Source organism: Hibiscus syriacus, unplaced genomic scaffold (genome assembly GCF_006381635.1).
Source record: "Hibiscus syriacus cultivar Baekdansim isolate YM2019G1 unplaced genomic scaffold, ASM638163v2 tig00010968_pilon, whole genome shotgun sequence".
NCBI classification, from domain to species: Eukaryota; Viridiplantae; Streptophyta; class Magnoliopsida; order Malvales; family Malvaceae; genus Hibiscus; species Hibiscus syriacus.
Window position 1 is genome coordinate 1,974,363 of NW_024062239.1, and position 25,650 is coordinate 2,000,012.

General features: G+C 34.6%; 1 pseudogene; it reads left to right on the plus strand.

The window, feature by feature from the left end:
• Positions 1-25,650, plus strand: LOC120204489 (annotated as a pseudogene).

Below are 25,650 nucleotides of genomic sequence, written 5' to 3' on the forward strand. Positions count from 1 at the left end.
ATGAAAGAGATGATGTTGGCCTTGAACTTGCAGAGCCTACAAGAAGTCATAAACAGAGCTAAAGCTATTGAAAGAGCTCAGGAGGAGACGTTAGATGCAGAGCAAATGTCCAGACAGGGAAGAGAGTTGGAATACCTTCCACTCCCCATCATATTAAAAGAGGCAAGGGATCGAGTTCCAGATTTTCAGATAGACACCGTTTTGCGAAAGCTTCAAAGAAAAATAGAAAATCTTAGTCTTATGTTGCGAGCTCAGGTAGAGCAACAGGAGAGAAAATTCCATATCAGACATGTGGCAAGTTGCATAGTGGAACATGCAGACTACTCAGTGGAGCTTGTTTCCAATGTGGAGAGATGGGTCACTTCGCTCGAAACTGTCCTAAGAAATATTTGGACAACTCGATGCAATCTGACATATTAAAAGAGGCAAGGGATCGAGTTCCATATTTTCAGATAGACACCGTTTTGCGAAAGCTTCAAAGAAAAATAGACAATCTTAGTCTTATGTTGGAGCTCAGGTAGAGCAACAGGAGAGAAAATTCCATGTCAGACATGTGGCAAGTTGCATAGTGGAACATGCAGACTACTCAGTAGAGCTTGTTTCCAATGTGGAGAGACGGGTCACTTCGTTCGAAACTGTCCTAAGAAATATTTGGACAACTCGATGCAATCTGAAAGATCAGTAGCAGCCTCAAACAGAAGTAGAGGAAGAGGTAGATCTAGGGGACAAACGAATTTAGTGTAGAGACAAGAGACTCAGGGAGTCGCTAGAATTTATAATATCAAGACTAATAAGGATCAGGATGACCCTGAAATTATAACAGGTACGTTTCACCTTTTTGATGAGCCTGTTTTTTCTAGTTGACCCTGGTTTTTCACTTTCATATATTAGTATCAAGCTGATTAAAGTAGAGGAATTCCTTTAGAACCAATTGTGAGTGAGATGATAGCGATAAATCCTATGGGACAAAGTGCAAGAGTCACTAGAATATGTAGAAAATGCCTTATAAAAATCCAAGAGATTATATTTCTGGCAAACTTGATAGAGTTTCCCTTTTATGAAATTGAAATTATTTTGGGCATGGATTGGTTGTCTTCACATTACGGATGGGTTGATTGTCAAAAAAACACTTATTTTTAAAGGATGCAAAAGGTTCAGAAATCATAGTGATAGGCGACAGAATGAAATTACCATCAAATGTGATATCAGCCATGACTGCCACAAAGATGATGTTGAAGGGATGTGTAGCGTTTCTTGCCAATGTGATAGATACTCGAGTTCCAGAAGCTAAAGTAAATGATATTCCCACCGTTAGATAATTTCTAGATGTTTGTCCAGACGAGTTACCAGGATTGCCCCCGAATCGTGAAGTAGAGTTCAGGATTAAGGTTTATCCAGGTACAAAACATGTATCGATGGCTCCATATAGAATGGCTCCGACTGAAATGAGAGAATTAAAAGTCCATCTACAAGATCTACTAGATAATGGGTTTGTAAGACCCAGTGTTTCTCTGTGGGGAGTACCGATACTGTTTGTGAAAAAGAAAGATGGGACTATGCGATTATGTATAGATTACCATCAACTAAATAAAGTCACAATAAAGAACAAATATCCTCTTCCGAGGATTGACGATTTGTTTGACTAATTGAAAGGAGCATTGGTGTTTTCTAAGATAGACTTAAAGTCAGGGTACCACCAGTTGAAAATCAAAGACGATGATATTTCAAAGATATCTTTTCGGACTTGGTATGAGCACTACGATTTATAGTAATGCCATTTGGTTTAACTAATGCACCAGCGACATTCATGGATTTGATGAACCAAAAATTTCAACCATATCTGGACCAATTTGTGGTGATATTTATAGATGATATCTTGGTATATTCCAAGTCAAGAGAAGAGCATGATGATCATCATCGAGTAGTTCTTCAGACACTCCGCGAGAAGAAGTTGTATGCCAAATTGTCAAAGTACAAATTTTGGTTAGCCGAGGTTGCTTTCCTTGTTCACATAGTTTCCATAGAAGGTATTCGAGTAGATCCAAGAAAGATCCAAGCTATAGTGGATTGGCAATCTCCAAGGAACGTTTCTGAGGTCCGTAGTTTCTTGGGACTTGCCGGCTATTATAGACGATTTGTGAAGAATTTCTCAATGTTAGCCTTGCCGCTAACTAAGTTGTTGCAGAAGGATGTGCCTTTCGTATGGACAGAAAAGTGCCAAGAAAGTTTTGAAGGGCTCAAGAGAATATTGACGGAGGCCCCGGTACTTGTACAACCGGAGTCAGGAAAAGAATACATGGTGTTTACTGACACATCCTATAATGGATTGGGGTGTGTTCTGATGCAAGATGGAAAGGTTATAGCTTATTCTTCCAGACAGTTGAAGAATCATGACAAAATTATCTGAAACATGATTTAGAATTGGCGGCAGTTGTGTTTGCACTAAAAATCTAGCATCATTATATATATGGTGAGCGGTGCCATATTTATACAGATCACAAGAGTCTGAAGTATTTATTGACACAGAAATAATTGAACTTGAGAAAAAGAAAATAGATTGATCTTCTAAAAGATTACGATCTAATCATCGACTATCATCCGGGAAAGGCGAATATGGTAGCAGATGCATTAAGACGAAAGATTTTTCTTCTTTACGGGCTTGGATGCACGTATTTCATTAAAGGAATATGGTGCTTTAATTGCTGAGCTTAAGTTAAAGCCGAAGCTAGATGAGAAATGTTTGGTGATGATGGCACAAGTTAGAAGTAATGAAATCAAAGACTTTGAAATAAGAGTGGATGGATGTCTATACTATAAGGGAAGACTTTGTATTCCCGACGATGATAATTTGAGGAGGGATATCCTATATGAGGCACATTATAGCCTCTGACTATGCACCCAGGCGGAAATAAAATTTATCAATACTTGAAAAGTCGTTACTGGTGGTATGGCATTAAAAGAGTTGTAACAGAGTTTGTTGCTAAATGTTTAACATGTCAGTAAGTGAAAACTGAACATCAAGTGCCATCCGGGTTACTGCAACCAATAACCATTCCTGAGTGGAAATGGGAGCGGGTTACGATGGATTTCGTTTCGGGGATACCTTTGTCACCGGGTAAAAAGGATTCGATATGGGTAATAGTAGACAGATTGACCAAGACGACTCATTTTATTCTAGTTCGAATGGATTACCCGATGAATAAGTTTGTAGAGTTGTATGTAAAGAAGATAGTTAGATTGCATGGAGTGTCAGTATCAATAGTGTCCAATCGAGACCCAAGATTTACTTCAAGATTCTGGAAGTCTTTGTATGAGTCTTTAGGTACTCGATTGAATTTCAGTACAACTTTTTATCCGCAGACATATGGGCAATCAGAGCAAATTATCCAAATATTGGAAGATATGTTAAGGGCATGTGTTATTGAATTTAAAGGATCTTGGGAGAAGTATTTGCCTTTAGTTGAATTCGCATATAATTGTAGTTATCAATCAAGTATTAAGATGGCCCCGTATGATGCTCTGTATGGGAGAAAATGTAGAACACCGTTAAATTGGTTTGAACTGAAAGATCGAGGCTTGATCGGCCCGGATTTGATGAAAGATATGGTGGATAATGTGAAACTTATTCAAATCAATTTAAAGATAGCTTCATATTGCCAGAAATCCTAAGCAGATTTAAAAAAGAAGGAAATAAAATATCAAGAGGGAGACAAAATATTTTTGAAAGTGTCACCATGGAAAAAGGTATTACGTTTTGGGCGAAAAGGAAAATTGAGTCCGAGATTCAATGGACCGTATGAGATATTAAAAAGGGTTGGACCTGTAGCTTATCAGTTAGCTTTGCCTCCGGCTATGGACAAGATCCATAATGTTTTCCATGTATCGATGCTTAGAAGGTACAGATCGAATCCATCTCAAGTTATCAGGCCAAAAAATATAGAGATCCGACCAGAATTAACTTATGAGGAGGAACCAATGCGGATCTTGACTATGGAAACCAAAGAATTACGTAACAAAAACGTCCCACTGATTAAAGTGATTTGGCAGAATCATAAGGGTGGGGAAACTACTTGGGAACGAGAGAAGGATATGAGAAAACAATTTCCACATCTCTTTACATCAGGTATTTCTTTTAAATTCAAGGACGAATTTTCTTAAGGCGGAAAATATATAATACCCCAAATAATAAGACAGTGATTAAATTGAAAGGAATTAAAAATATAGAGGACTAAATTGTTTAATTGATAAAGATGAGAATGAGTGGGAATAGTGGTTTAGACTAAATTGTAGTGAGAAAGGATTAAAAAGGGAATTTATGGGTATTTGGATATAAATGAATTTAAAATTCATTTATTATGGTATATTAATTAGAGAAATAAGGAGAAGAGGAAAAAGAAAGTCAACACTCTCTTCTTCTTCCTCTTTCACGTGAAAAGCCTTCAACCCTAGCTAAAGATCGGAACCAAGTTCCTGAATCAAGTAAAGCTAAAGGCAAAGGCAAATTTCCGGAATAACAAATTATGAATTTGGAATATCAAAGAAAGGCAATCCAGGTGAGTACTTTAATACAAGTAACCAATATGATAAATATTCAATTTAGTATGCTTTAAATTTATATAAGTTTATAATGATGATTATGATATCTTTATATGTATGGAAAGAATATAATAAAAGAGTTTTAGAGCATAACTAAAAATGCATGAAAGGATGCATTAAGGTATAAAAGGATGCCATAACTAAAAATGCATAAAAGGATACATTAAGGCATGAAAGGATGTCAAAACTAAAAATGCATGAAAGAATGCATTAAGGCATGATAGGATGCCATAATTTAAATGTATAAATGGATGTGTTAACATACGAACAGAGGAAAAATTGAAGTAAATGATTTAATGAGAAGTATGTTGGACATACTAAAAGTTGTTACAGGAATTAAATGACCAAGGTTTGATTAGGATACAAAGAACTTCACTAATTTATATGGACGTTATAGTTTAGATGAAGTCATATAACTATGAGATACTTAAGTATCCTTTAATGTCTTTACTATTATATATCTAACTAAGTAATTGCTTAATGTGTGTTGTTTCTCACGCGTAGGTTAAAGAAAAGATAAATTGAGTAAGGAGTGCTTTTGTAGCTGTGGAGATCATCAACTAAGGTGGACTTATCTGTGACACCAAGACAATCTAAATTATTTTATAAAACTTCGTTGGCATGTAATCACAATGTTTTAATGTTTTAATTTTTATCAAGTATAACTTATAACAGTTGAAATCAATGTTTTGTTTTATATACAATATTATGGTTTTTTTAAAATGTAATGTAACACCTATATCTTGTATACGGAAGGGTATACTGGGAATAGGTGTTACATTAACGGAAGTGCTTAATTAGTCGTTAACAAAATTGATATAATTACATATTTAATCTTTACAACTTATACATCGTCCCATTTTGGTCTTAATTTTAAGTTAATTTAATAAATTTATTTCCCAATCAAATTGCAACACATGTCACAACCTGATTAGAGAGTTTTTTTAATTTAATAAATTTTCAATCCAATCAAAAGGTGACACGTGTTACCTTTTGAATTGAAAAGAAAATAAATGAAGATGAGTTTTGACGCCAAAGGACTTGAACTTGGTTCCCAAGGGTGGCCATCACAAGACTTAACCACTGATCCACATGTTAATACATATATTACATAACTTGCTCAGAAATAAACTAAAATAACTTAATTGGATTTGAACCCAAAATGAATTAGTAACCAAACAAGCCTTAACTAATAAGCTAAATATAATATTTAGGAACCAATTATAATATTATTTATATATATATATATATATATATATAATATTATAGTTAATGATAAAAATAAAAATGGATAAGTGACAACTCACATCTAGGCCAAGTGAGAATATGAGAGCACTTAAATCACTAAAATAAATCTAATAGTTTATTTACAATTGGTTTAAGAATTTTAAACTAGATTCATTGTTTTCGTATTTATTTTTAATGATTATATATATATATATATATGAAATCATTTAAAAACAATTTAATATTCAAATTATAATCATAATAAAAAACATTTAAGATTCAAATTATAAATTTATATTTTGATTTTAAATTGTGTTCGTGAGTTTGGGTATGTTAAATAAATTTTAAATTTGATTTTAAATATAATTTCATATACATAATCATTAATAAACTAATATAAAACAAATAATTTAATTTAAAAAATTAAAATCTTTAATTAATTATATATTACAAATATTTTTTATTATTAACTATAATATATAATATATACAAAATATTTTAATTGATTCCTATATATTAGATTTAACCTATTAGTTAAGGCTTTTACTGGTTACTAATTGATCTTGGGTTCAAATGCAATTAAGTTATTTTAGTTTTTCTTTTGCCTAAACATGAACAAGTTATATAACATATGTATTATCTTGATATCAAGTACGAGAATTGGCTCAATAGTTAAGGTGTGTGTATGCTACCCGTAGGACCTAACTTCAAATAAAAAGGTTCAGGCGTCAAAACACATCTTCATTTATTTTTCTCTTCAATTCAAAATGTGACAAATGTCATCTTTTGATTGGATTGAAATTTATTAAATTAAAATAAAAAAACTCTCTAATCAGGTTGTGACACGTGTGATAATTTGATTAGAGAAATAAATTTATTTAATTAAATTAAAATTATGACAAAAAATGGAAGGATGTATAAGTTATAAAGATTAAACATTTAATTATACCAAATCTGTTAACTAGTATGTATGCACTTTCGTTAAATGTTAACAAAAAATAGCTATATTGAAACCAAATGGGTTTGTTTGTTTCAGTGTAATTGGTTTTCCAGAAAATAAATTATGGAAAGTATTTTTTGGTGTTTGGATGATGTTGTGTAATTCATTTTCCATTGTTTGGTACTATAACACCATAGACCAGTACGGCACATAATTGACCAACTAGGACACTACACAGAGCTACCGAAGTAGCTGACCAACTTTTAATTCTATTTCTCTTTCTTTAAATGACTATTTTCAAACAAAAAAATCCATAAAAAGAATTTTGAAACTTGATACATCAGATAACACTCAAAATAAATAAATACATTTAAAAAATATACATACTCACTCTTGACTAACATTATGACTTAACTTTACAACAAAATGTATAAATATACATGCCCTTCAAAATGCTGATGACGTACTTTACTCTGTTCTGGATCTGGACCTCAGTCTCTCTAAATCTTCTCGAACTAGTTGATCTACTAACCTGCCAACGGAAACATCTGAAGTCTGAACTAACTAGCTCAGTGCTACACTAACAACTAGATCATACTAAAAGTGCATCATTGAAAGGTTCAGGTTATCTAGTCTACTACTTTTCTATCAAATCTTCTGCTCTGCCTTAGTGAGTATCACTCTCTACTCTATAATCAGTATGCATATAACATCGTTCACCATACATGTAATGACCTCATAAATTTATTGTAACACCCTAATTCAGTCAGACCTAATGATCCATGGATTACGATGCCACACGGAACCACCGAAATGGTCAACTCAAAAATTTCTTTTCAAAGCAGTTTATAATTATCAAAATCATCCATCATAGCATATGCGGAATCGAAATAAAGTTTACAAAAAATGGGAGTCTCCCAAAATACGTACAATATAACCGTAGAGTTTAAAAACAAAATAGAGTTATGAATAGAATACACAAGGTCCATATATAATACATGCCCTCTACAAATACTCAAAACATACTATGCAAATTGTCTGGTCTGGAACGGTCGAATACGATAGTCTCCTCAATGATCCTTTAATAATATGTGCATGGAAACATATTCCATACGCTGAGCCCACAGTTTAGTGCCATAAAATAACTATGCAATACTACAAGCCTTCATTACATGAACATGCCATAATGCAAAGTCATAAACATGCATAAGCACATATCAAACATGAGATAGGCCAAGTGGTGTGGTCGAAGGAATTTACGTGCATCTCGAACAACACACTAGCCTATCTAGAACGTGATAGCTTCACGGTATGTACCAAAATTTACGTGTGTTGGAACTTATAGGGCCTCAATCTACCTTGGATCCTCGAGAGGTTGGGTGAGGTCCACAATTTACGTGCATTGGAAGCTCACATCTTGTACCTAGTCAAGCATAGTGTATGATTCTGGAATTTACGTGCATCAGATGCGTACCAAACAAATAATATCCATATATTCACAAACAAAGTGTCATAACACTAAAGTAACTAGGGTGTCTGAAACATTTCCCGAGTATCACACAAGGAAAATCTTATGACATCCTAACTTGTTTGTTTTAGATGAGAAATTGGTGATTTTAATTATTTTCACTTGTAATGGAACAGCCAAACAAATTAACCAAAATTACCCAAAAATCTCTGTGGGTATCGATACTGGGCCATTTATCGATACTCACCCCTTGGGTATCGATACAAAATTTAATTCGATGTTTTGAAAAATACTTAGGGTATCGATACCCTTATAGGGAGTATCGATACTTTACCCTTGGTATCGACACTCCCAAGAGTATCGATATTAAAATTAGTTTCGATGTTTTCAAAATTACCTCAGTATCGATACTGACCATTTGGGTATCGATACTAGACCCTGAATATCGATACTCTTTGAAGGTGTATCGATATTATCCTTGTAAAATTACTTGATTTTTTCCTTCCACGAAGAACAATATTGATATTATTCTTTCAGTACCGATATTGACGGACCTGTGTGCTCTATTTTGGGAGCATACCCATAATACAACCCGTTCACACCCATAAGACTAGGAAATATTTTTATAGTCTTATTTGGTGTCTTAGAAGTCAAAATGTGTCATATTTCATGCATATAACACATAAATACGAATGTTACCATGAAATCCTTCTAACATTCTTGCATGAACAAAACATACCATTTATGCACATTTAATGGACTACATGTGTATGGACAAGTTAGAATCATGTTACCTTGTTACTGCATCCCCGTTGCCTCTAGCCTTTAAGCTCTCCCCTTGCTCTTGCACTAATCAAATCCATGAAAATGAGTTGTTAACTCATTTTAAACTTAAGGGAACACTAGAAATAATTCTTATAAACCCAAAACTCTCTCAAAACTGGATTACTCACAAGGTTCCTTAAACCACACTAAAACTCATTTTTGCCTAAGAGATCCAAACCTTGCAAATGAGGGTTTAACTTTAAGCTTAGGAACTGTAGATTAAGAATATTACCTGGGAAATTTTGATTTAAGCTTTCAAAACTAAAAAGCTTAGACCTTTAACTTGCCTTGGAGAGAAAATGATAATGAAGATGAGAGGAAAAAGACAATAAAGGGATGAAAAAGAGGAGCTTGGTGCAAACGTGATATCATCCCCAATAAATATCAACCTTAGTTTCAAAAATTGGGTTAATTACTTCCCTAGTCCTCATTCATTTGAATGCATGATCAAAATCATCACTTTTCAAGCTTATTGGGCTCATTCCAAGTCCAAATTAAATCTACTTAGGTTTCAAAACTTCATATACTAAAACAAAATGATTATAAAGCCATTCGAATAAACCAGAAACTCCTAACACGTATTTTGGGGCGTTACAACTCTACCCTCCTAAGAAAAAATTTTGTCCCTAAAATTTATTGAATAGAAGAGGTGCAGATACTAAGGCTACATATCTTCCTCAGATTCCCATGTCGTCTCCTCAATGCCATGGTTCTTCTACAAACCTGTACTAATGGTATCCTCTTGTTTCACAGCTCTTTAACATCTTTGGAAATGGTTCTAATTGGTTCTTCTTTATACATTAGGTCCTGCCTTACCTTAACTTGTTCAAGGGGGATGACATTGGATGGATCATATCACTATTTTGAAGCATAGAAATGTGGAACACGTTGTAGATATACTCGAGCTTTGGAGGTAACGCCAAAGGATAAGCTACTGGTCTAACTCTCTCTGTAAAACCTCATATGGTTCGATAAATCACAGGGTCAACTTACCCTTGCATCCAAACCGAAGTACATTTTTCCATGGGGAGACCTTGAGAAACACTTTGTCTCTCACCGTATAGTCAATATCTTTATGATTCAAATTGGCATATAACCTCTACTGTCAGACGCCTCTTTCAATTGACTCTGAATTAATAGAATTTTATCTTCGATTTCATGGATCAAGTTGGGACCTACAATCTTACCCTCGTGAGCTTTTTCTAACATAATGGGGTTCTATAGTTACGTCCATAAAGAGCTTTGTATAGAGCCATCTGAAGACTTGCCTGGAAGTTGTTGGTGTATGCGAACTCTGCTAAAGGTAAATGAGCGTTTAAGGTCCAAAACGGTGCATCAGAGTATATCCTCCAAAATATGAATGACTTCCTCCTACTGTCCATCTATTTGAGGATGAAAGGCAGTGCTAAAATATAGTTTAGTACCCAAAGCTTCATACAAGGCCTCATAGACACCAGAGGTGGAGCATAGATCTTTGTCGGATATGATCAAGATAAGAACCCCATACAACCTCACAATCTCGCGGATCTAAACCTGAGCCAACATCTCTAACGTGAAGTCTATCCATACCGAAATAAAGTGAGTTGATTTAGTCAATCGATCCACTATGACCCAAACTGCATCATGTTAGAACCTTATTATTGAAAAACTAGTTAAAAAGTCCTTTATCAGCCTCTTCTATTTCCACTGTGAAATCTGAATCAGTTGCAGCAACCCTGAGGAAATTTGATATTTCACCTTGACTTGTTAGCACACTAAGAACTTGGCAACAAAATCGGATACTTTGTTTTATGCTCGACCACCAATACAATGGTTGGAGCTCTTGGTACATCTTGTTGCTACCTGGATGGACAGAAAGGGGACTATAATGCACCTCATGAAGAAACTTGTCACGAAGCTACCTATCAGACGACACACATAAACGGCCTCAGAAGAACAGTACATGCCCATCGCATAACTCAAAACCTGGGGCCTCTTTTCTACGAACTTGTACTACTTGGGCCTTCAAACAATCATCTGAATGTTGTAACCTCTTAACTTCACCCACTAACTTGGGTTTGACCAGAGCTCGGCTAATAAAAAACCCGATCTAGTCAAACTTAGACACGCTAGTAAAGCTCTCAGCTCTACTACGATCTTCCTGCTCAAAGCATCCGCAATAACGTTCACTTTACTTGGATATAATCGATCACACAATTGTAGTTCTTCAAAAGTTTTACCCATCTTCTTTGCCTCAAGTTCAAATCTTTCTGAGTAAGTATATACTTAAGGCTCTTGTGATCCGTAAAGATGTGGCAGTTCTCTCCGAACAAGTAGTCCTCCAAATCTTCAAGGAAAAAACAACTACAGTAAGTTCCAAATCGTGGGTGGGATAGTTTCGTTCATGAGGCTTGAGCTGACAATACACATAAGCCACAACCTTACCCTCTTGCATCAAAACACAACCCAAACCATTTAGAGATGCATCACTTAAAATAGTAGGGTGAAAGATGTGATTCATCAAATCCATGAATACCGCTAAGGCATTGGTGAGTACGAATGGCATCACGAGAAACTCTTAATGGCCATATCTTATCTTAAAAGTGATCTTATCTATATTAGCATCCTTAACCTTCAACTGATAGTACCTGACTTCAAATCAATCGTGGATAACAAACATTTGACTCTAAGTTGGTCGAACATATCATTTATCCGAGGGAGAGGGTAGAAATTCTTGATCGTCAAGTTTTTCAATTGTCGATAGTTAATGCACAACTTTATCAATCCATCATTTTTCTTAACAAAGAGGACCAATGCTTCCTAAGGTGAAACACTCTGTTGAATGAAGCCCTTATCCAACAACTCTTGAATTTCATTTTTTAGTTCCTTCAACTTTGTCGGTGCCATTTGATAGGGTGCAATGGACACTGGATCCGATCCTAGTAAAAATTCAACGATGAACTCGACCTCGCGGTCAGGCGGTAACCTCGGTAAATCTTCTTGGAATACATCATAGAATTCTCAATAGGTACAAATGTTCTAAAACATCATAACAGAAACTCGCGTAACAACAACGTGAGCAAAGAAGGCTTCGCATCCTTGGCTCAATAATCTCTGAGCCTTGATAGCCGAAAAAACTTTGGTAGTGCAACCCATACTCCCATTGTTCATCACTACCTTAGTCACATCGTCCTTGAGAAGTTTAAGTTTCCTCGCCTTGCATCTCAAACTTGCGTCATGCTTGAAAATCCAGCCCATGCCTAATACCACATCGAACTCTCGAAACAGTAGCTTCATCAAATAGACTAAGAATATCTCGCCTTAAAGCTCTACAGGGAAACGATGGTGAATCTTGTCAACCAAAATGTCTAATCCTAGGGGAAGAGACACTCTGACCCATATCTCTAAGTCCTTAACCAAGATATTTCTCTCTCATACCAAATCATAACAAATATAAGAGAGGGTGGAACCTGAATCTATTAATATAGTAATAAGAACGGAGAAATTTGTAAATATACCTAAGATCACATCCACAACATCACACTCCTCCTAGGCTCTGACGGAATACAAGCGCGATACTACCCTGGGTTCTTGAACGGACTCTGATCTGGTAGTACCTCTGCTGTACTGACCTGAACCAGCTTCGTCGCCCCTTGAGGACCCTCGACCTCACTGAATAGATGGGGTAGACCTCTGAGATAATACGGGGGTCGAACTCTGAGCCCTGGGACAGTCTCTGATAAAATGGTCTAAGGACCCATAACCGAAGCATCCTCCTTTTGCCCGATAACATTATCCAAGGTGTCTCTATCCATAAGTTAAACACACCAGATGATATGATGCCTTCTCTGATCTGATAGTGCTAGATCTAGAAGTTAACGATAAGGGTCTCTTGTGGAAGCCATATCTACCTCCTCGATCTGAATAATGAGTTTCTTCCCTATACACCCTGATGGTGGTCTTCCTAAACCTTGAGGAGCTCTATACCTCTTCACTGATGACTGAGACTGTCTAGATGTCTCTAGATCCCTCTGGATTTGTCTCACTATGTCACCATTCGATTAAGCTCTCTTGTTTAAAATTCTCTCGACCGCCTTAGCTTGGATGGTCAGATCCACAAATATACGGATGGATTGGCAGCTAACTGAGTCTGAATATCCAAATAGAGGCTATCCTTGAACCTCCTATAGTGAGGCTATCCTTGAACCTCCTATAGTGGTGAGCATCAGTCAAAATAAGATATAGCACATACTTCATCAACCTGAGAAACTCTTTTTCATACTCGAGCCTATACAATCGTCCTATGAAAGATATAGAAACTGGTCTTGTAAATGGTCAGTGTGGGCCTCTCCAATGAACTTCTCACATACTCTGATAAGAATTACTCTGTGTTGGTTTCACTGCCTCTATCGCTAGCTCTATGATCTCTTACAATCAGTCGTGTCACCCTTCAAAAGAGTGGTGATGCACTCCAACTTTCCCTCGGGAGTGAGGTGCAACTGACGAAGAGTATGAAGTGTCTCTCGGAGCCACTGGTCTACGGAGATGGGATATTAATCCCTAGATCCATAGAAGTCTGTCATCTTATACCTATAGAGCCTCTTGACCGTATACTCTGGGTGCTATGGTAGGTTGAAATGGTGGAACAGGTAGGGGTGGTGGCATTGCAGATAGATTCAGTATGGCATGGACTATTTGTCAAAGCGTTGAGGTCCAATCATGAAACAAAGTTGCCTCATCTACTCCTACGTCCGCAGGTACCCCATTCTTATAATATGGGGTGTACTCATCACCGAAATCTCTATCCAAGGAGATATGACTCTCCTCTTGGCCCTCATAACTAGGGACGTTGTCATCAACCATAATCGAATCCTGAAATTAGAAAGGAAATGGGGTCACTATCGCCATTCCAGAATCTTAAGTATTCTTGTCACTCTAGGCACATGTACTCATATAGAAAATTACCGACTCTGACCCGCAGGTCCTAGGAACGACTAAAATTGGATACACTAATATCACTAAATGTAACGCCCTAATCCAGTTGATAACTCCATGAAAAGACTCTATTTCTAGTCTTTTTACTTAAGTTATTGTTCGTCTAAACAATGTGGTCATAACATATTAGTTGCATTTAGGTTATAATTGCATGTGATGGATAAGTTTTGCATAGGCAAGGTTTATTTGGTTTGACTAATGCTGCTGAGGAAAAAGGGCTTGTGTGTGTGCAGGAATTAACTTAGGAGGAACATTTCAGTCGTGACAATATATTTCGCAAGGGATAGTGGAACACATAAGACAAAGATAGTAAGGAACATATTTATCTTGCCAAGGAAAGATTTATCTTGCAATTCAGAAGCGGATCTGACGAATTGCTTATGTTACTTGCCAACTGTACGACTGACGTCACGTGCAATCAAGCCCCCAAGATTCTGACATTATCCAGCTATCTTTCCATCTGTAACTTGGATAAGTTAACACGGGTATTTAGGGAATATTTAATTATGCGACACCCTAGGAAAATTCCCTTAATAAATACCAGTCACAACCGCCAAAAAAAAGGAGGGAGGTAAGGAAGAAGACAACTTCATTGAGGCGTGGAGTGAGCAGCTGCAGTTCTTTATCTTCCACCATTCTCCAACCTGACTTTTCTTGGTTTCATCCATAGCCAGGCTATAGCAGAGCAGCGGTCAGGCCTCGAGAGAGGCTGGCTGCCAGAGCAAATGCGGTGCTGGTCAGAGCTGTCATTGCATAGCCCCCTGTTTGGGAGTCATTCTTCCTTTGTTCTTAATATCTTTAATTTTTTTGGGGTTTGTATTAAAAGATGATACTCTTGGATGACTCTTTAGAAACACCATGAACTGCTTTACTTGGTGTTGTTTTTTGTTTTGCGGAGATGATTATTTACGGTTTATGAATGACACATTATGTTTTTTCTTATGTATGTTTTGTTCATTGTTTTAATATTTTGCCTTAACACTGTAAGATCTTTCAAGAGATTACCTAGGGCCTAGGTAAAACATGTCCAGACATTATAAGAGCTTCAATATATTTTCGTTTGTCTAGAAATTGATTCTTAGATTCGAGAGAATTAAGACAAATCTACATGAACAATGGAATGAATCTGGGATAGTGATGTTCTAACCTACCTGCCTTAGAGATAAGGAGAGGGTTTTAATCGACTAAAAGGGATAGACGCTTGAGTAGGATAGACAATGATTATAGTTCAAGCTGAGTGGTATTGCTACAACAATAGTCTGACAAACCAAGGGTTGTAGTTAATGCTGAGTAGTATTGCCATAACAACCATCTAAGAAATACTCGATAATCTTGTCGAGCAGCCTAAACATATCATAACAAATCCTTTTAGAGTTAGAATAATTTCTTGGCATAACAAAATACTAGCCTAAGTGCTCTATGAAAAGTCTGAATATGTGAGGTTATTTTGAATATATTTGAATCAACGCTTTTCTTTGCCTTGTCTATTTTAAATTGTTACTTTTGCATATTTACTTTGCCTCGACCAAACTTTTCTACAACTATACTTTATAATATTTTCTTGCTTTGACATCTTTTCGTATAATCTATTACTAATTATTTTTTTTTTTTGACAAGAGTTTAGGAACTAGCTCGTAACACCTAGTTCTTGTTGTGGTGAAATATCAAAATCCCTACCAATCCCTGAGGAGACGATAACTCACTTACCCTTTATTAGTTGATTCGGCTTTGTATACTTGCACATATTTGCGTGCCTTAGAATATACATTTACAAGCGATAACCAGTCCAACTCGAAGATCCATGGATTACGATGTCACACAGAACCACCGAAATCGTCAGCCCGAAAATTTCTTTTCAAATCATTTTATAATTATCAAAATCATGCATCATATCATATGCGAAATCAAAATAATGTTTACAAAATACGAGAGTCTCCTAAAATACATACAATACAACCGTAGAGTTTAAAAACAAAATAGAGTTATGACTCGAAGGTCTATATAGAATACATGCCCTCTGGAAATACTCTGAAAATCGTATGGTCTGGAATGGTAGAATACGATAGGCTCCCTCAATGATCCTCTACTAACCCGTGCACAGAAACACATTCCAAACGTTAAGCCAACAACCCAGTTCCACGAAAATAACTATGCAAAACTACATACCTTCATTACATGAACATGCCGGAATGTAAAGTCCTAAACGTGCATAAGTACATATCAAACATGAGATAGGCCAAGTGGTGTGGTCGGAGGAATTTTCATGCATCTCGGATAACACACTAGCCTATCTAGAACGTGATAGCTTCGGGGTATGAACCAAAATTTATGTGCATCAGAACTTATAGACCTCAGTCTACCTCGGATCCTAAGAGGTCCAGAATTTACGTGCATCGGAAGCTCACATTCCGTACCTGGACGAGCATAAGGTACGATTCTGGAATTTACATGCATAAAAATTTGTACTGGTATGACTCGAAATTTACATGCATCGGATGCGTACCAAATAGACAATATTCGAATATACACAAACAAATGATGATCGTCACAATACTAGAGTAACTCGGGTGTCTGGAACATTTCCCGAGTGTCACACAAGGAAAATTTTATGACATCCTAACTTGTTTGTTTTCTAGGTAAGGAATTAGCGATCTTAATTATTTTCATTTGTATTGTATACTTGTAGCTTATACGGAGTAAAACACCTCAACCCGAACACCCAAACAAATTAACCAAAATTGCCCATAAATCTTTGTGGGTATCAATACTGGTCCAATAGTATCGATACTTACCCTTTGGGTATCGATACTCACCTGAGTATCGATACTCCTTGAAGGGGTATCAATATTGCCCTTGTAAGTATTGGAGTATCGATACTCCAGTACCAATACTGACGGACTTGGGTGCTTTGTTTTGGGCACTAAATAATACCCAAAACACACCCATTCACTCCCTTAAGACTAGTAAATGTTCTTAAAGTCTTATTTGGTGTCTTAGAGGTCAAAAGGTGTCATTATTCATGCATATAACACACAAATACGAATCTTGCATGAATTCCTTCTAGCATTCTTGCATGAACAAAACATACCATTTATGTGCATTTAATGAACTACATATGGTATGTACAAGTTAGAATCGTGTTACCTTGAAGCTTGGTGACTAAAAGCATTCTTGAATCACCCAAGGACTAGATTTTCCTTGCCTCTAGCCTTTCAGCTCTCCCCTTACTCTTGCACTAATCAAAGCCATGAAAATGAGTTGTTAACTCATTTTAAACTTAAAGGAACACTAGAAATAATTTTTACAACCCAAAACTATCTCAAAATTAGAATGAATCACAAGGTTCCTTAAACCCCTCTAAAACTCTTTTTTCCTAAGACATCCAAACCTTGCAATGAGGGTTGAACTTGAAACTTAAGAAGTGTAGATTAAGAATCTTACCATAGAAATTTTGATCAAGCTTGAAAAACTGAAAGGCTTGGACATTTAACTTGCCTTGGAGAGGAAGAAGATAAGGAAGAGAAGATGAAGAAAACAAAAACTCTCAAAATTAGAATGAATCACAAGGTTCCTTAAACCCCTCTAAAACTCTTTTTTCCTAAGACATCCAAACCTTGCAATGAGGGTTGAACTTGAAACTTAAGAAGTGTAGATTAAGAATCTTACCATAGAAATTTTGATCAAGCTTGAAAAATGAAAGGCTTGGACATTTAACTTGCCTTGGAGAGGAAGAAGATAAGGAAGAGAAGAGGAAGAAAACAACAAAGGGATGAAAAAGAGGAGCTTTTGCAAATGTGATATCATCCCAAATAAATGAGATTCAGTCTTAGTTTAAAAAATTGGGTAAATTACTTCCCTATTACTCTATCATTTGATACCTGATTAAAATCATCCTTTTTTAAGTTTGTTGGGATCATCCCAAGCCCAATCAAATCTACTTGGGTCCAATACTATATACTAAAGGAAAATTATTCTAAAGCCCATTTGAATAAACCCGAAACTCCTAATCTGTATTTTGGGACATTACATTCATAGCAATACCACTACTGTAAATTCTAAATCATGAGTAGGATAATTCCTCCCATGCGTTTTAAGATGTCTTAAAACATAGGCTACTACTTTTTCTTCTTGTATTAGTACGCATCCCAAACCATAATGAGACGCGTGAATATAAATCACATAATATTTTTCAGATTCTGGTTACACTAGCACGAGGGCTTTTGTCAATATCTTCTTTAGTGTATTGAAATTTTCTTAGAACTAATCAGTCCAAATAAATGGAACATCATTCCTTAATAACTTACTAAGTGTGAAGGTGATCATTGAGAAGTTCTTTATGAACCTTCGATAATAACAAGCAAGTCTCTAGAAACTCTGAAGCTTAGAAATATTCTTTAGAGTTTTTTACTCAACAATAGCTTGTCTTATCCTCTTTGCTGAAACTATATGCACAAGAAAAGCAACTTCCGGTAACCAGAACTCATAATTTGATAGCTTAACATAGCATATAATTTGTTCTCTCGTATTGTTTGAAGAACTATGCGAATATGCGTATCATGTTCTTTCTTTTTCTTAGAATAAACTAGAATATCATCAATACGTTCTACCATAAATTGATCCAAGTATATATGAAATACTTGATTCATTAAATACATAAATGTCGTATGAGCATTGGTTATTCCGAATGACATTACCACAAACTCATAATTTCCATATTGAGTCCTGAAAACTGTCCTAGGAATATCTTCTTCCTTCATCTTTAACTAATGATATATAGATCAGAGATCAATCTTTAAAAACAATGATGTGCCTTTTAATTGATCAAAGATATCATCGATCCTAGGGAGATGATACTTATTCTTCATTGTCACATTGTGTAAGTGACAAGAATCTATTCGTAATCGCATAGACCCGTCATTATTTTTCACAAACAACACTGGTGTGCCCCATGGTGACATGTTCGATCTTATGAAAACCCAATCTAACAATTCTTACAATCATGCCTTTAATTCCCGGAGTTTAGTCGGAGTCATTCTATCTAGGGCCATAAATATAGATACAATACTCGCTAGCACCTCTATTTAAAATTCTACCTCTTGATTTGGGGGTAAACCAGGTAACTCATCTGAGAATACATCTGGCTATTCCCAAACAGTTGGAATATCTTCCAAATTAACTTCTAAAGCTCAAGTATCCACCACAATAGCTAAGAAAGCTTGGCAACCTTGTAACAATAACTTTTTGGAAGTTTTCACTGAAATCACTTTAGATGATGGATTTACCCTTTTACGACCAATATGATCTAGAAACTTTTTGAGACTTTTAGAATCATTCGATTTAAGAGACAGTTCAATGTGACATCGTACGGTAAATAACCAACCCATACCCATAATTTCCTCTAATTCTTCAAAGGGAAATTCCATCATATTCATGGAAACTCAATCCTTGAAAAACATATAATTTCTGTAAATACCACTCACCCTCGTACTCTGATTAGTAAGGAGTGACATCAATCAAATAAATACCATATTAGTAATAATGACATCCTAGTGGCATGTATATACTTTTTAACTCAAAACAGACTCAGTTTAGGCCTAGAATCGACTAAACCTATAACTTTGGTATCAATAAATGTAACACATCTTTCCCATATCCATCACTGAATATGAGTCAGAGACGTCACATAACACTTTTAAAACATACCTTATTTGAAAATCATTAAAATTTTGTTTCTTTAAAATCAATATAATTTAACACAAATAACTAGAATTATTTATTCTCTTTAAATATAAAAGTAATATTAAAAAGTATTATTCACATCCGATTTCAAACAGCAACATGATAGTTAAATACTATAACATATAACAAGTGAAACTGCCTAAACAAAAATTCAACTTTATGCCCATAAAATATAACTTTACCCTAATATATATTCAAATCCTTATTCATAAGTATATAAATATTACTTACTAAAATCTACACATATAAATTAATACAAATCATTAAAACATTATAGACATATCAGAGCTTTGCTAACCCATTTTAAAATATAACCATATTAAAATATTACGTACACTTATTATACATATACATGCCAACTAGAAATCAAAATAACAATAGGATGTCATTGCTGATACTGGTAGATAGTCCTCAATAAATGATGCCAAGCTCGGCTCCTTACTCCACTTGCATTCATTTATCTATGCGTGAAAATCATCACACTCTAAGTATACACCTACTGAGACATTATCAGATATAAAGTAAAATATATCGATACTTAAAGTGTCATATAAACCATAATGCAAAAATATCATATAGAAACATATAAACATGTAAAACAGACTTGTAAAAAAATATTTTCTTATCAAATAACCTGTAAACAAATTAACATATATATATATATATATATATATATATATATATATATATAATCACTTGTAACCAAATCAGAGTAATCAATTAAAGATTTACTTTCAATTGAATCGATCACATGCACGTTTCAATTTAATTTCATTTAAACTAATTCCTAATGTATATCAAATGAGAATGCATTGTACGTGAGTCATATACGAGTGTGCACGCTATGCAATTTAACTGCCACATAGATAATATGCACTTTAAGTGCTAAACATGAACATAGGTACTGTAGAACACAACATCACTATATTGGTAATCATGAATACATCGCACCATCATCATATACGTGCAGACACCAATATCACATATGTTCCATAAAATGTATCATGTGACACATATAATTCACATTAGTGCCAGGAGTAGACGAATGTACTAATACATAATTACTTGAATCAGTGATCACCTCTTGGCATGCCAATGTACCAAAGACTCTCAATGCACATACAATGGGATTTTATATTAAAATCATATACCATTCATTTATCATAATTATCTGTAGATACTAGCATATCAAAATATCATATAAAAGTGCATTGGGGCATTCACACCCTAAACATTCCATTTCCACATAACATGAATATATCATAGGAACATCATTAATCACTTACCTTTTTGACATATAAATATCATATTTCATCATATGATAAATATCATAATTATCATTCAATGTAATAGATTTGGAACATTTCCACATTTAAGATAAATTATAACATAAAAGCGACATAAAATGCATGGTTTACCACAAACTTCATATGTTGACAGTTTGCACTACCCTCAAAGAAATATTATTCTGTATTAATCTACACACTTAAAATTTATTCCATTTAAACCATTAGAATCTAGACTCAAATATGAATCTAACCATGTAAAACACTCTTTTTAATTATACTTGTACAATATATGGTGAATTTTCTAATCCAACTTAAAAAATTTGTGTTTTTTGCAGAATTTGCTATCTAGTTTTCTGACCTATTATTTGTCAACAATTCATATCTTCTAGTACCCAATTCAAAATCAGTATCCTTTTATTTTAAACAAAACTAGACTAACATACAAATCCAATAGTATAACAACCACCTTATAATAATTTTTATAGAATTTATGGTGATTTTCTAAATCTACTATACATAATCTAGGTAGATTTCATTATTTTGCATTTTTAACTTATTCTATTAACTTCTAAATACAAAATTAACATACATGCATGATTCACAAAGTCACATAGCATTCAGGAGTCACTTCTTACCATAGTAATTCATTCATTGGCGCATCGCAAGCTAATGTTTCCACATAAATACAAACTAAATATGCACACACCTGGTAAATTTAGCTTGCAAACTTTTCTCAGCAATCCAAGTTTCATTCTTAGAATTTTTCCTTATCTTTAAGCTCGCCTTGATCTCAATTTTGGTCACAATCTATACGAAAAGTATTTACAAAACATATACATTTCAAAGTACATGTTAGTATCTTACTAATATAGGCGCATAATGGGAAATAAATTCCTAAAATTTCTTTCGACACTTAATCGATATTAATTCTATTTCATACCATAAATGCCAACATTAGCACTTCAAAATACAACTCCAAGTCCTTCAAAATTAAAATCAAAAAATAGTTCACTTAGCCATTTCCAATTCCACAATTTCATAACTCAACCATTAAAATGAATTCTTTTAGAATTCATCTCAACATTTCCAAAATATTGAAAATGGTCCCTTTCCATTTAACATCAAATTCAAGCTTCTAATAACATAGTCAAACATGCCAACAATCCATTTAAACATTGCACATCAACTTCTATATAATTTCCACTTCAAACTCATATTTTCAATGTTATGCGATTCGGTCTCCTAACCTTTATAAACTTCCAAATTGGTTCAAATAACATTATAAAGCTTGTAGAATCATTCATTCATCATTTCTAAGGTTAGGGAAACTGTTTAATATTTGTCTATCATTTTTCTACTTAGGCCTAATATAACATGCTTGCTTAGGCATGATTTCCAACTTTATTCAAGCATGAATTCAACTTCTAAACACCATTTTCAAGCAATTACAATCAAGCTCATATCAAATTTAATTCAACTTCAATTTTTCCATAATATACCTAGCTTGGTCGAACCTATCTTTAATAATTTCTAATGATTTTCATCAATATTCAAACATGGAAATGATTCAGCAACATGAACTACATCAAAACCCAACCTTATTACATCTAAACCTAACAGCCCTTTTATCCATCCAATTCAAGACTTCAAGGTTTTAAGCATGGAAAGTATGAACAAATGGTACCAAATGATATAGAATTTCAAGTAGAACAATTTTCTATTTCATGCTTTCAACCAAATTCATAGTAACTTGGCTTAAAAATCAAAAATAAAATTTATTCTTACCTTGGATAAAGCTCACGACAATGGAGGAGAAAACATGAAAAAAGTCTGAAAATTCTATGTAAATAACAAACGATCATTTTTCCCTTGAAATTCCATGTTTATTACCATGCCACGTTTTAATTTTGGGCATCCAAAAGCCAAAGATGAACCAACAAAATTATTAAAAAATTCTATGTAAATAACTTAGCCATTTATCAATTTTTAGTTAAAATGAATTAAAAAATCATTTCAATAACAAACGATCATTTTTCCCTTGAAATTCCATGTTTATTACCATGCCACGTTTTAATTTTGGGCATCCAAAAGCCAAAGATGAACCAACAAAATTATTAACTTCGAACTTTGCCCTTGTACTTTTCCAAAATTATAATCTTGCCATTTTTATCCAACAATCTTAATTTAACATGAAAAATCAACTTAAATCCAGTGATCCATGTTAAATTATACCATTTTAAAACATGGAAATGACTTTATTAATCTTGTCTTATCATCTTTCAAAATATCTCAAAATTTCGAGTTGATCCTATTATTCGAATTTTCCCCCAAACTTTATCGTTTATAGATTTTAATACAAACTTCATAGGAAAAATCTGACCGATACTAAATGTAATTCTGGAGGTAACTATTCATTTACGGGACTAAAATACATAACTTTTGAAAAAAATTACAATTTAGTCCCTAAACTTTTCCCAAGCTTATACTTTACCACAAAACTTTCAATTTATTCATTTTGGTCACTAAGCAAATTTTGGGGTATTACACATTCAGTTAATAAGGTCTGTCATACTTCAGACCATGGTTTTCATGGTTTTCAGAACCGGACTAGTTAGCGAACCGACCATGCTACCGGTTCACTGGTTCAACTGGTCGAACGGACCGACCGGTCGGAAGAACTGGACGACGTCATAATTATTTAAAAAATTAAATAAAAATACCAAAAATTTATAAAAAATAATTTTTTATATCACAAGTCATATTCAAAGCAATTCATAACATATATAAGTTAAAAACCATAACATCAAGTGAAATAAAATGATTCAAATTAACTACAACATAATATTTAAGTTAAAACATATTAAATAATAAATATAATTATATAACTATAATTAAAAAATAAATTTGGGGCTAAAAAATCCTAACAAAATGATATTGTTTGGTTTAATTTTTTTTTTTTTAAAAAAACAATTCCACATGGCTAAGAAACATAGAAGAGCATTCCAACCAACTTCTATAAATAATAGAGGTAATTTGGCATTCAAAATTATGGAGCCTTTTGGTGAGCATTGAGTGAACTATTCTTTCACTTCAATCAAGATCGAATTTTAGGCTTCAATCGAGCTTCTAAATTTTTTTTGAGTACAAGCTATTTCGAGTTCAAGTTTCAATATTATATTTCGAGTTCGAGTTGAATTTGATAATTTTTAGCTCGTTAGTTTGAGACGAGTTGAGCTTACTTTTAAAGTTTTCAAGTTCGAGTCGAGCTCAACAATACTCGAGTTCGACTTGGTAACAAACGACGTCGTTTGGTTTAATTTTAAAAAAAAACAAAATTGGCGGTTTTTTCTGATTTTTTACGTTTTTTTCCGATTTTTTACGGTTTTTTCCGGTTTTCAACCGATCCGGTTCGAACGGTTCAGCGGTTCTGGCCGGTTCACTAGTAGCGGTTCAACCGGTGTAGATTGAACCGGACTAGGCAACGGTTCCTGGTTGAACCGGTTGAACCAGCCGGTCCGGTCTGATTTTCAAAACACTGATGGTTTTGGTCCTACCGATATTGGTGTTGTTGAATTGGGGTCAGTGAGATCGGTACCTGTAAGCTTAAAGTTGTTGCAATTGATAAGTACATTCTCATATAAGTCGATATTACTTAGGGAAAATAAAGTGGGTGTAGCAATGCCAATGGTGCATAAAAAGAAAAACAGAAATACCCTTGTTTTGAATTCGACGATTGTGAAGAGATTGCAAGCCATTCCCAAGATTTTTGGGCATGATCTGAACAACTTTTTGTATGTTCGTTCTAGTTATCGGGAGAAACTTACTGTTAGATCGAAATGGGGATCACATGTTAATGGTGGTAGTCTTTCATTTTCAAGTAATCAATATGGTCTTATTTGGTCACATGTTCATCGTGTGAAACAAGGGACTCTATTAAGTTTCAAGAGTTTGCTAATGAGGCTTGGGAAGAGTTTCAGTTTAATCATCACCAGTCACAAAAGCCAATCCAAATGCAGATTGATTTTTCTGGGGCTACTTCAAGGCCTTATGCAAGTACTCAGCTATTAGGTGCTGAATCTGAACATTCAGATGTTGAAGCTCCATTAAAAAAGGGAAGCCTAGTTCAACTAATGAAAGGAGAACCCGGAAAAAGGGTAGAAAGCCTGCTAATGGAAGAGAAAATCATGTTGAAGCAGAGAGACAACGTCGTGAGAAGCTGAACCAGTGGTTCTATGCTTTGCGAGCCTCGAGTCTAACATATCAAAGATACTTCAGGTCATGGAAGCAGAGAGAGAGATTTGCTAGTACTTCAAGAGTTTCATCAGGGTTGGATCCTAATCAAAATGTAGAGAGTCACGTCCGAGCTCCCGATATCGATGACTAGGTTGTTGTAAGAGTAAACTCCCATCCTGCAACAAGATAATCCAAGCATTCAAAGAGGCACGGGTTAATATACTCCAGTCAAAACTTGTTGCAACAGATGATAAATGTTTCATACATTTGTTATCAGGTTTCACGGGCTGAAACAGCTAACAATAGACAAGTTGATTGCTGCATTTTCTCATGACCTAAATTCATTGCAGCCATTTTAA